The 14,149-nt window shown below is 40.9% G+C and overlaps 1 protein-coding gene across 4 annotated transcripts in view; it reads left to right on the forward strand.

Annotated features, from left to right (window-relative positions):
* Positions 1-14,149, forward strand: part of SDK2 (sidekick cell adhesion molecule 2) — a 455,605-nt gene that overhangs the window by 196,541 nt on the left and 244,915 nt on the right. The window contains exon 1 of one of the 4 annotated variants that reach the window (XM_058169598.1): positions 9,709-9,844. The exons of the other annotated variants lie outside the window; for them this stretch is intronic. The gene's annotated coding sequence lies outside the window, so the exon portion shown is untranslated. Of the gene's footprint in view, positions 1-9,708; positions 9,845-14,149 lie in introns of those variants that run through there. 4 annotated transcript variants of the gene reach the window in all.

Here is a 14,149-nt window from a genome sequence, read left to right on the forward strand (position 1 = left end):
CAAGAAGAGGGCCGTGAAAATATTTACAGAATCCTCACATCCAGGACATAAACTGTTTCAACTCCTACCCTCAAAATGACGCTATAGAGCACTGCACACCAGAACAACTAGACACAAGAACAGTTTTTTCCCGAAGGCCATCACACTGCTAAACAAATAATTCCATCAACACTGTCAGACTATTTACTGAATCTGCACTACTATTAATCGTTTCATAGTTCCCATCACCAATCTCTTTTCACTTATGACTGTATGACTATAACTTGTTGCTGGCAATCCTTATGATTTATATTGATATATTGACCATCAATTGTGTTGTAAATGTTGTACCTTGATGAACGTATCTTTTCTTTTATGTACACTGAGAGCATATGCACCAAGACAAATTCCTTGTGTGTCCAATCACACTTGGCCAATAAAATTCTATTCTATTCTATTCTATTGGTGGTGCCTGGGTCAGTAGCAGTATTTGTGAAAAGGATTTGGGTCTCTTGATAGATCACAGATTAAACACAAGACATTTGTATGTTGAAGCTGCCAAAATATCCAATGTAATCTTGAGCTGCATCAAGAGAGGAATAAAGCTGAGGTCATGGGGAGTCATACTCACTCTACATTGCACTGGTCAGATCACGGCTTGGATATTGTGCCATTTTGATTGCCCCAGTACAAAGATATTGAGGAGGTAGCATGCAGAGAAAAGTCACAAAGATAGTCCGGAATTTGGAGGCTAAATCTTAGGAAGAATGATTTTAAAAACTCAATACATTTAGCCTAAAGAAGAGAAGGCTAAGGGGAGACATGAAAGCGGTCTTCCAATATTTGAAGAATTGCCACATAGAAGAGAGTATGGATTTATTTTCTCTAGTCTAGTGCCTGATAGCAGGACAATAATCAATAGAAAAAAGCTTTACTTTAAGAAAGAGGTTCAGAATGAAGGAGTAATTTTCTGAGCTTCAAAGCCATGGAACTGCCAGCATCCTGAACTTCTGGGTACTCCATCACTGGAGGTTTTTCAAATAAAGGTGGGACAATCGTTTGTCTGGGATAATCTGAGGACTCCTCCCTTGGAGAGGAGATTGGACTAGAGCAGGGATCTCCAACCTTGGCAACTTTAAGCCTGGCGGACTCCAACTCCCAGCTGGCTGGGGAATTCTGGGAGTTGGAGTCTGCCAGGCTTAAAGTTGCCAAGGTTGGAGACCCCTGGACTAGAGGACTTCCAAAATCTCTTCCAACCCTTATGATTCTATGATCCTTCCATGATATCAAGCCAGGTGGGTTGCTAATACTCAGTAGCTAATCCACAGTTTAGGCCAGTGGTTGTAATGAAGCAGTTATCATATAATTTCATTGTTATATGATATGTTGGGCTAAGCTAAAAGGGAGGTTGCAAATCTCAAAAATTACTTTTTCATTCATTGAAAATTATTTTTTCTTTGCAGGATGTATTGTTTGGTATTTTCCCATATTCCAGCCACTGTAAACAGATACTATCATTTCCGCAATGTTGTCACTTTCATTTCCAATCCTTCAAAACAAAAACAAAAACGTTTGAAGACCAACACTGTTGTCTTTGAACAGGCCATCCTAGCAGTATTCAAGGAGTAAAAAAAAATGCTATCCTCCCTGAGCTGCTACAGTTCCTGCAATAAAAAAATTAATAATTAAAAATGAAACTATACTATGTCTCCATAAATTGGTGAAATGAAAATTATTTGCTTTCCTCATACCTATCCATATTTTTTCTTTGAATTGTGAGCATTTGTCTGCTTGTATATACAGTCACACAACACTTCTTATGAGGGGAAGCTTCAAAGCTCTCAGACCACCTTCGCCATTGTTTATTTATATCCCACCTTTATTATTTTTGTAATAAATAACTTAAGGCAGTGATGCATAATACTTCTTCCTCTTCCTATTTTCCCCATAACAACAACCCTGTAAAGTGGTTTTGGCTGAGAAAGAATGGATGGCCTAAAGTCATCCAGCTGATTTTCATATCTAAGGTGGGACTAGAACACAGGTGTCAAACTCGCGGCGTCACATTGCGATCATGTGGTGTTTCACAATGTTTTTTCCCTCCATGGAGCTAGGTTGGGCGTGGCCTGCGTGTGACGCATCCTACCTGCAGGCCACCAGTTTGACACCCTTGGACTAGAACTCTCACTCACCTGGTTTCCAGCCTGGTGTCTATTGCCAGAAGGCAGTGGTGAATACTGAATCCTTCTCCATGAATAATCTGAGGCTCAGGACCTTAGAAGGCACAATGAGAACTGTGTATTGTTTAAAAGTTCCAGAATTACAGCATTAAAACAAAGGAGTAAAAATAAACCAGCCCTAAGCCAGAAATAAACCATTTCAGCTCTTGAACACAGCCAAAATGACACAATCTTAGAAATTTAAAACTGCTTTGAAATTGGTATGCAATCCTCATAGAGAAGTGCCAACCAAGTATGAGAATTCACTTTGTATGCCTTCAGTGGTGTCATCAATTTTTATTTTTGGTGGTCTCATTTGGTCAAGAGGGAGAGGGAAGGGAAGCCAGAAGGTAGCTGAGGAGAGGAATTATAGTTTGGAACATCAGGAGTTGACCCAATACAGTTGTTTTTTTAAAAAACACTATACCATCATCATGTAGATTTAGATAATATTTGGTTCCCTTCTAACACAAAACCTTAACCTTAACTTAAAACACACACAGTTTTGTCCCTTGGGATAAATATTTCTAGGCCAGAAACTCAGAATAATAAATGAGTAGAAGTACCTTCTATGAAGTTCTCCATATATTGGGAGGGAATACAATACAAATACGAACAACAGGTCCTCCTGACCTGATATCATAACATCCCATAATACAGAACCAGATCAACAGGGAAACAAGGGCAGCCCTTCCCCTCCCCACCCTTTTTTTTTTTTTTTTTTTGATGGACAACAATGTACAGCCCAGGAGAAATCAGTGGGCATAATTACATAGCCAACCACTCCGTGCAGAAAGGCCCTGATATACTTTTCTGGTTTTCATGCTTTAGATTTCAAAAAGCTCACAGGTACACGCTCAGCAGGGGTGAAATCCAAAATTTTCCCCTACCGGTTCTGTGGACGTGGCTTGGTGGGTGTGGCGGGGAAGGATATTGCAAAATCTCCATTCCCACCCCACTCCAGGGGAAGGATACGGCAAAATCTCCATTCCCTCCCCTCCTGGGGGAAAGGATATTGGAAAATCTCCAATCCCACCCTACTCTGGGACCAGCCAGAGGTGGTATTTGCCAGTTCTCCAAATTACTCAAAATTTCCGCTACCAGTTCTCCAAACTACTCAAAATTTCTGCTACCATTTCTCCAGAACCTGTTAGAACCTGCTGGATTTCAGCCCTGACGCTCAGGTATATGCCAGCATAGGTTTGCAAAATTTTAAAGTGCTGCACTCCCCTTTCTCTTTCCAAGGGGCTGCTCTTTCCTAGCGCACCCAGATATCTGTGGGTCAACTCCCAGGAGGAGATCAGTGACTTAGGCAGTGCTGCAGTTTTGTTAATGTGTGTTCAGTAGGGAAGAGCTGGAGGCTCTCCGTGGGTCTTTAAGCATAGTTTTCCACCATAATGTTTCCCAGCTGTTGTGCTGCACTCCTCCTGGTGAAATAGGCTTCAGACCTGGGCGATTCCAATGTGCTGGTTGAGAGTTTATGAGTTTCACAAATTGCCCAACTCATCAAGAGCTGCTGGACTAGTTGACTGCCTGGGGAGCCCATGCTTTTCCCACATTATGTACCTGACACACTTTCCTGCTACATGGTGGCATTTTCTTGGATAGATGGCTAATAAAGAAAGTGTGAATCCAGGGCGTCCCCCGCGTGTGTCATTATCAAAAATCTGTTTCAGGTAAGCTAGTTTTTGTCTGGCTTTGAGCCTGAACGTAAATGAGAAATGCTTAAGGCAGCTTTGCTGGAAAAGAAAAATATTGTGCAGCCAGGCTTCTGCTGAGACACAAGCTTGGGCAAGCTCAATCACTAACCTTTTCTCCTTCTCGTGTTATCCCAAAATAAAGCAGTTCATTGCTAGTGTACGGACTGTGGTCTGCTTTAGCCTTGCTCCCTAACTGAAGGTTTCTTGTGTTATGGGAAGCTGTAAATAGTCCAAATTCCAACTTTTTACAACCCTTTAAAAAATAGCAGGCCTTTACGCAAACTCGGGGTTTTCTCCAACTGCTTGTTTTGCTACTTTTAAAACAGTAATTGAAGCATCTCACACCTTCAAAGGAACTCTTTCCACCTTTTACACTGAGGATTCCTGTGTACAGTCAAATGTTCTGGGCTGTTTTCTAAAGTGCAAAATAAAAATGAAGTCCAGAGTCATTGGGGAATATGAGGCTACATTGAATGAATGAATGAATGAATGAATGAATGAATGAATGAATGAATGAATGAATGAATGAATGAATGAATGAATGCCCAAAGACTTGTATGGGGGAGGCAGGATCTTTATTTAACCTTCACTGTTCACTTCATTCTTGTATCCATATCATTGTTTTTCATTCACTGAAACCAGTGTGTGGTATTTCCTCCTAGCATAGCCTGTTGTGGGTATTTACTTAACAGAATAAACGAAATTGGAAGGGACCTTGGAGGTCTTCTAGTGCAACCCTCTGCTCAAGCTGGAGACCCTATGCCATTTCAGACAACGGTTGTCCAATTTCCTATTTAAAACCCCCAGTTTTGGAGCACTCACAATTTCCAGAAGCAAGTCTTTCCACTGATTCATTGTTTTAACTGTCAGGAAATTTCTCCATAGTTCTAGGGTTGGTTCTCTCCTTCTTCATCTCTTCTTCTTCTCTAGTTCTTGTTGAGGAATGCATTAAGATTATAGAGCAGGAGAGGCCAGGGATTGAGCAGGCCTTATTTTTTGCTAAGGGAGTGTCAAGTATTGCACATCTTCATATGACCAGTGTAGAATAGGCTCCAAATAAACCAGGAAACCAAATCATAGTTGCCCTGGTATTGAAGAGCAACTGAGCCAGAGGTGGGTTTCAAAGATTTTTACCACTGGTTCCGCCATGCTCAAATAGAATAGAATAGAATAGAATTTTTATTGGCCAAGTGTGATTGGACACACAAGGAATTTGTCTTGGTGCATATGCTCTCAGTGTACTCGCTTTGCTTGCGTTTGCAAATCCTCGCTTTGCTTGCATTTGCACCTTTTGCACATGCATCCGGCCACGAAAACATGGCTAAATAGACAGCATAGTGCCTGGGCAGGTGGGCAGGGCCCCCCTCGATCTCCGCTACTGGTTTGCCTGAACCAGTACGAACCGGCTCAATACTTCCACTGAACTGAGCATGATTCTTAGGGCAGCAGGCACAGCATACATCAGAAATGTCTACTAAACAAGAGGACGGGGAAGTCCTCAACAACTATTCATCTCCTCCCAGTTGTGACTGCATGACTGTAACTTTGCTGCTTGTATCCTTACGACTTATATTGAGATTGTTTCCTAGTATGATTTGATTGCTTATTGTACCGTATGACTGTCACTGGGTGTTGTGCCTTGTGATTCTTGACGAGTGTATCTTGTCTTTTTAGGTACACTGAGAGCATGTGCACCAAAGACAGATTCCTTGTGTGTCCAATCATACTTGGCCAATAAAAAATTCTATTCTATTCTATTCTATTCTATTCTATTTAGTGACCACAGCCCTGGAAAAAGTGACTTACCACTGGTTCTCATACTTACAACCTTTCTAGCATCCCCACAGGTCCCACGTGATCAAAACTCATGGATTTGGCAGCCAACAGGGTTGCAGCATCCAGGGATCATGTGATCGCCACTTACAATCTTCCCAGTTTCCACAAGCAAAGTTAATGGGGGAAGCCGGATTTGCTTAACAGCTGCATGATTCACTCAACAAACTGCAGTTGATTCAGTTAACTACCAGTAGCAAAACTGGTAGTAAAATCAGGCAGTACTCACTAAATGACTGCCTTGCTTAGGAAAGGAAATTCCGGTCCCAATTATTGTTGTAAGTTGAAGACTACCCATATGTGCAGAATTCCAACACATTGAAGTAACTTTTAAGTTATATTTTAATAGATGCATTGCATAGCCTCAAAGAAAGCAAATGAACCATCAGATCATTTCAAATACTGAGCAACTTTGTTTGGGATCTCCTCCAAGTACAGTATAGGGTGGCTTAGTGGCTAAGTGGTGGCTTAGTGGCTAAGATGCTGAGCTTGTTGATTGAAAGGTCAGCAGTTAAGTGATTCAAATCCCTAGTGCCGCGTAATGGGGTGAGCTCCCATTACTTGTCCCAGCTTCTGCCAACCTAGCAGTTTGAAAGCACATAAAAAATGCAAGTAGAAAAATAGGGATCACCTTTGGTGGGAAGGTAACAGCGTTCCGTGTGCCTTTGGCATTTAGTCATGCTGGCCACATGACCACGGAGAGGTCTTCGGACAGTGCTGGCTTTTCGGCTTTGAAACGGAGATGAGCACCAACCCCTAGAGTCGGGAATGACTAGCACATATGTGCGAGGGGAACCTTTACCTTTTTTACCAAGTACAGTAGTGGCCAAAATTGTGGAAACCTTTTGAGGTTTGATGGTTAATAACACCACTTTTTGGGGGGAGTTTCAAGATAATCATATTCCACTGCTGGAATGGCCTGGGAATAGGCCAGACCTTAACCCAATTGAAAATCTATGGAGCAGACTAAAGAAACTTGTTAGTCAGAAGCGACCCAGCAATAAAATCCAGTTAATAGAGGCAATCATTCAATCTTGGTTTCACATTATAACAGCTGCAGAACTAAAAGACTTGGTTCACTCCATGGGAAGACATTGTAAGGCCATAATTCATGCTTAAATGTTACCCAACTAAGTATGAACTGATACGGTGATAATTTTTGTATACCTTGTTTTTTCTATGGTGATAATTTTTGTGCATCTCGTTTTTTGGACGTGTTTCACTTTTCTTCTTTATACTGTAACTGCTATTCTAATAGCAAATCCTTCATAAAAGTTATTGCATTACATTCTTGATTAAATTATCTTTCCATTGATATATAATTTTATGGTACCACTCCCCCCCCAAAAAAAGTGGTTTTATTAGCTAGTTTTAGAAAATACACTTTTCCAAAAAGTTTCCACAATTTTGGCCACTACTGTAATTGCCCATATGCCTGCCCTCTTTCACTCAAATTCCTGTTGCTGAACAAGCTGTTGAATGCCATTATTGTTCAGTATCAATTCAGCACATTGTAGCTGGTGAAGCTCCTTTGAACAGCTGGTTGTTGCTGGCCATTAGAGCAGAGGAGAAGCTATCTTTTGGGGGAAAAGTTATCTACTACTGTTTAATTTCTAACTGAGTAATGCTTGATAAGATTCCAAGGAATCCCAGGAGCCCTCAGAGCAACAGGCTAAGAAAAAAAATCACTTTTCTAATACTTGAGACTAATACAGTTTTTTTAAAAATCAGTTTCTGATTATGGAACAGGTCCTTATTTGTGCATGTACTAAGCCCGTGATTGCGAACCTATGGCACGCATGCCCGAGTTGGCATGCAGAGCCATCTTTACAGGCACGTGAGCTGTTGGCCAACTCACCTGCAGCTGTGCATGCGTGCCCGCCCCAGCTGGTGTTTGGGCCTTCGGTGCGTATGCACACAATTCTGGAGACCAGCTGGTCTCCTGTGAATGCGCGCGCATTTACGCATGCTGGTGAAAGTACCTGTGCGCAGCAAGTGCATGCACAGATGGCCTTCATGCGCATGCACTGTGTGTATGAAAGCCATGCGTATGCACAGATGGTGCAATTACATGCACTGCACACGGAGGGAGCCACGCGAAAGATGCACGCATGTACAGATGGTGTGGCTGCGTGCGCAGCGCATGGGGGAGCCGCACGTAATCCAAATACCTGTTCACGTGTGTACCATGCGTGTACCTGTTTGGCACTCGGTGAGTAAAAGGTTCGCCACCATTGTACTAAGCAACCTACGGTATAAGTGAATGCAAGCAAATGACTTTGTTCACTTACTTATAAGACTCCATTTGAACTAGAATATTTTGTATCATTGGATTAAAGGGTTTACTAAATCCTGATTTTATTTTCAGTATTTGTTTTTCCCCCCCCAACATTAAAAGCTAAAAGCAGCCAGTCTTGCTTGTGAGCTGAATGATCTGTCATACATAGCTTTAAAGAATTCTGATTGAGGGGCTGATATGTAAATGGAATTATTGCGCCCAAATGATATAGTAAAAAAAAAAAAAGTGATGTACCACAATATGCATCTGCTCCGACAGTATCATTTCAGACATAACTCCGCCCACTTTTAAATAGCTACTAGAATTTATCTTGTTGCTTTCAGTAGCTTCACAACCCATCGTGTTTCTGCCTCATTGACTGCAATCACATCTCCATCAGTATTTATTAAGCTGAGCATCCAACCGCCATCTTTTGAGATGGAGGACGCAGCGATAGTCTCAGTTTTTGTTGGATGCCACTTCACATCTTAAGAGATGACTGCACAACAAGAAGCGTGATTATATAGCCTCATTTAAAAACATATATGGAAGGACTTTGTAATCCTATCGCACAGGTGTCAAACCCAATTTCATTGAGGGTTTTGTTTAACCTCGGGGGGGGGGGCTCGACATCACTCATGTCAGGGGTGCTTGTCATGGCCTGAGCGCTGTGCCAGCAAAAATGGAGCTTGGGAGGGCCACATGCAGCTCTTCTGACAGGTGCCTTTGCTGTTTTCAGGACAGCCCCGTGGGCCAGATTTAAGAACCCCTCAGGCTGAATCCAGCCTGCAGGCCTTGAGTTTGACATCCCTGTGGCCTATCGGAAGCCATTTATAAGAATGTGTGCTGTTAAGTTGCTCAAGAATAAAAAAGATACAATCCCTTTTGGATCCATCAATTTAATGAAATGTTAACTTCAGTGAAATATAAAACGCCCAATTATCTCAGGATATAATGCCCACAATAAAGTAGCTACTTCATTTCTTAACTAACTGCTTCTTAGTCAGGGGATAGAGGAAAGCAGTGACTCCCAACTGTTAGAAGATTTCACTGACTGTAAATTCTAAACTATAAACCTACATCTGATTTGGAAACTGATTTTATACCCATCACTAAGATGCTTCTGTGGTCGGAAAACAGAAAGTGATGATTTTCCAAGTAGACCTATGCTTCAAAAGCTGGGAAGTGAGAATTGGGGGGGGGGGGTTGTGTTGTTATTTTTCTCCTGCTTCACAAGTCACCTTGAAGAATGAAGGCAGTTTGTCCTACTGAATTAGAACCTGACCTTTCAGGTTTTTGCCCACATCACATTTCCATTCCCCACTTGTCCACCTTATTGATCTCCATCTTTCCACCCTGGTAAAATAGCTTGTCAGACACCCTTTTGTGACCATGCGTATAGAGCCGATGTGCGGGTATGTATATTTGTCAGAGATTTGCATACAAGAACTTATCCACTCTAAATTTGCTGCTCCGTTGTGCAGACGTTTACTTAAAACTAAATGCCATAATGTTCAATGAGATGTGATCTCTTATGAATTAATTTTGCTGTTTTAGGAATACATTCTGATCATCCACATGAAAAAAAAAGATAGCTGCTAGATAGTGCGTAGACAATGGAAAATACTGCTTATTATCTCTGTTTATTTATGGTATAATATATTTATATCCACTTCATAGGTAAAAAGGAATAATAACAAAAAGGCACCAAAAACATCCTATGGAGCAGGGCTGTCAAACTCCCAGCCCGCAGGCTGGATGCGTCACCTGCCGGCCAGGCCCAGGCCCTGTTTAGCGAAGCAGGAAAAAGTCTCTATACATCACGTGATGACAATGTGAGTTTGACACCCCTGCTATGGAGTGTAAGCTTCCTATTCCCCTCCCAAGAAAATACTGTTAGAAGTCACAATAGTTTGTATAAGGCAGTGATTGCTAATCTTTTTGTCGTCACGTGCCGAAAGTGCCTGCACCCATAATGAAATGCATGCATGACCCTCTGTGCTCCCCCTGCCCCCGCGCATGCGGGTGCGATCCACCCCCGCTGTGGCCCGTTTTTGGACCCAGGAAGCTGTAGGGAGGCCTGCTAGGCCTAAAACAGGCTGCAGGTGGGGGGTACTGCTCCCCCCGTGCTCCCCACACACACATGCACACGTGACCCCCCCCTGCATGCACACATGTATCTCACCTGCGCCCCACTCCCTGCGCATGCGTGGCAGAGACCTAAAAATCAGCTGTCTGGTGGGAGGCACACGCATATGCGGGGTGGAGCTGAGCTGTGCAACGGCTCTGCATGCCAGCTGTGGCACGCATGCCATAGGTTCGCCATCACAGGTATAATGTATAGAGATCAAGATTTTAAAGAATATTGTATATTTGCTATAGCCTCCATGCACATTTTTTCCTCTCTTTTAGAGTTTATTGGAGGGCTTCTGATATTCCTCAGGGTAGCATATTTGCCCTGTCATGCAACAGATGGGTTACTTTTTTTCTCCTTTTATTCAGAGTGCAGCTCATTTGTAACCTTTACCTCCGCGTGAATAAGGGCAGGCTGTGTTTTGTTATGATTTGATCGTTTTCCAAGAGGTCTCTATTATCTCAGTGTGCCACGTTGTGAGCAGATTCGATTCAGTTTTAGCAGATATTAAAAGAGCCTTTTTTTTTTACACATTTGGCAGTGGCTGCTTTTTCTTGTAACATTTAGCCATAAAGGCAACTCCTGAGTTGTTAATCAGAAAGAGCCAACGTCAAGGTCTCAAACAATTTTCCAAGTCAAAGGTTCTTCTGTTTCAGCTGAGGAAGAACTCAGTTCAATCAGCCAAAATTACTCAGATTCATCAGCTCTGTGCCTGATTTCTACCACCAGAGGGAGAGCTACAAACTCTTGATGAAGAGGCTCTGTCTCAATGGGCAATTGAGTCTTAGAAAGAGCTTTGATGACCAGGAAAAAGCTTCTGTCAGAGAGGACAATAAGATTGTGAAACAAGCTGGTTGGGATGCTAGTTCTTTCAGAAGGTCTTCTAATGAGCTCCTTCAGTTTCTTGATTCTTGGACAAATCAGCTCAAGAGTTCTCACTTGAGGCACACATGACCAGGCTCAAAAAATTTTCTTTGGTCATATTTTTATTTATTTATTTATTTTATTTTATTTTATTTTGTCATAAAAGTATATATAAGCATTAACATGAAATAGCTATATAATATATAAGCATATATATGAGCATAAGTATGTAATAACTATATTAATTGGATATAATGAAGAGGAACAATAGGACAGGGAATGGTAGGCACGTTTGTGCTCTTATGCACGCCCCTTATAGACCTCTTAGGAATGGGGTGAGGTCAATAGTAGATAGTTTTTGGTTAAAGCTTTGGGGATTTTGAGAAGAGACCACAGAGTCAGGTAGTGTGTTCCAAGCATTAACAACTCTGTTACAGAAGTCATATTTTCTGCAATCAAGATTGAAGCAACATTAAATTTAAATCTATTGTATTGTTGTGATTGAAGCTGAAGAAGTTTTCAACAGGAAGAACATTGCAATAGATGATTCTATGAGTTAAACACAGGTCCTGTCGAAGGTGGCGGAGTTCTAAATTTTCTAAACCCAGGATTTCAAGTCTGGTGGCATAACGTATTTTGTTGTATTCGGAGGAGTGGAGAATTCTTCTTATAAAATATTTCTGGACACGTTCAATTGTGTTGATATCAGAAATGTGGTATGGGTTCCAAACAGGCGAGCTTTATTCAAGAATTGGTATAGCAAATGTTTTATATGCTCTGGTTAGTAGTGTAGTGTTTTTGGAAAAGAAGCTATGTAAGATTAGGTTCACAACTCTTAGAGTCTTTTTTGTGATGTAGTTGCAGTGGGCTTTGGCACTTAGATCATTTGATCTAATATATTATATTATATTATATTATATTATATTATATTATATTATATTATATTATATTATATTATATTATATTATATTATATTATATTATATTATATTATATTATTGTACTATATTATATTATTATATATATTATATTATATTATATTATATTATATTATATTATATTATATTATATTATATTTTATTATATTATATTATAATTATATTATATATAATATAAAAATATATAATATTATATATTATAATATATAATACTTACGGTTACTTACGGGACCGCCTGCTGCTACCGGCGATCTCCCATCGACCAGTGCGCTCCCATAGGGAGGTTCTCCTTGGGGTGCCGTCGGCCAGTCAATGTCGGCTGGCGACACCCAGGGGGAGGGCCTTCTCTGTGGGGGCACCAACCCTCTGGAACACGCTACCACCAGGTATCCGTCAACTCCCTGATCTTCGGACCTTTCGACGCGAGCTGAAAACATTTCTGTTTCACCGTGCAGGACTGGCCTAGTGGGGTTTTAATAAGGGGTTTTATTGGTTTTAAGTTCTTCAATCAACTCTAAATTTTCCTTTGTATTAATTGATTTTACTTTGACTGTAAACCGCCCTGAGTCCTTTGGGAGAAGGGCGGTATAGAAATCGAAACAATAATAATAATAATAATAATAATAATAATAATAATAATAATAATAATAATAATAATAATAATAATAATAATAATAATATAGGAAGTCCCACCTCTCTGCAAAAGGCTCTAACATGGAAAAGGTGTTAGGAAAGAGAAGAAGAGGCAACCAGCAGCAAGGACTCAGTTACAGTGGCAAAGAGTATTAGAAGATCTGAAAAATCAGGTTAGAGGTAGATCACCATAGCAGTAGCAATAGCACTCAGACTTATATACTGCTTTCCAGGGCTTTCCAGCCCTCTCTAAGTGGTTTACAGAATCAACCTATTGCCCCCAACAATTTGGGTTCTCATTTTACCAACCTCAGAAGGATGGAAGGCTGAGTCAACCTTGAGCCTGGTGAGATTTGAACAGCCAAATTGCAGTCAGCCAGCAGTCAGCAGAAGCAGCCTGAAGTACTGCATTCTAGCCACTGTGCTACTACGGCTCATGGAGAAAATTTACCTATGTGATCTGTAGAAGTCAAAAATGATGATGGTGCATAATCAATCAATTAATACACTGATGGGTATATTATCAATACATTGTACCACCAGTGGCAACACCTAATTGACATTGACCGATAGCTATGCGTGGTCATATCTAGTGAGTTCTTGGATAAAGGACTACCATAAAATCCCAGAGCGATAGGCTAGACTGGGAAGTGAAAAACCTTTCCAAAGGAAAGGAATAGCAAACCACTTGAATATGTTTACCAAGGAAACCAGGACTGAGCTGCCTTTTATATCAACCCAAGTGAGCTGGAAGAACTGCAATAATCTGAATTATAGTCACTTTAAATTATTAAAACCTCCTTGTGTGTCCTAAGACACAATACTGCAGCGTTGAATATTGAAACTTTATTGCTGATAGGTTAGTTTATGATGTGCAGGAATTACATCAAATGTCTCAGGAGTTCTACCTGCTTTTTCATTAATGTGCATAGCATTTTAAGAGTATACTTTTTTGCTTCTTATTTCCATGTGAAAAGTGAATGTTGTATTCCGTCACAGTGGTTTATGGCTTAGCGTGATGGATGAGCCCAGTCACTGTGGCGGATCCAAAAATGCAGTTTTAAATCATGGTTTCGTGCCTTGTATGACCCACCCATGTGCAGACAGTGTTTAATTGACATCTGAAGCAATGTGGTCAGAATTTCCCCATTAATTTACTGCAGCTATGATCTGTCTTTTAAGCACATTCACCCACTGCTTTCATTTCATGGCTGTGCCTCTGAAGCTTCCAGATCAAATGCTATTAGAAAAACATTTCTGTGTCTAACTTACTTGGCTCTCCATATAAAGGAGTGGAACAATCCCCATTTGTTCCTTCAGGTTGCTGACATACCAAAAAGAAGTAAAGTACTTAATTTAATTTTGAAGAGTAATATTTGGAGGTGAAATTAGTTCTCTCAACCAGTTACTGCAATAGTTCTCAACTTGTGGTTCACGGACCCCTGGAAAGGCCACAACAGCACAGGGTGTCAAGGTTTGAAGAAATCTTTGGGTGCACTTTAAGGTTTTGGTCACTACCTTTAAAGCGCTCCATGGCTTAGGGCCTGGGTACTTACGGGACCGCCTGCTGTT

The sequence above is a fragment of the Ahaetulla prasina genome, chromosome 2 (assembly GCF_028640845.1).
Source record: "Ahaetulla prasina isolate Xishuangbanna chromosome 2, ASM2864084v1, whole genome shotgun sequence".
Taxonomy (NCBI): Eukaryota; Metazoa; Chordata; class Lepidosauria; order Squamata; family Colubridae; genus Ahaetulla; species Ahaetulla prasina.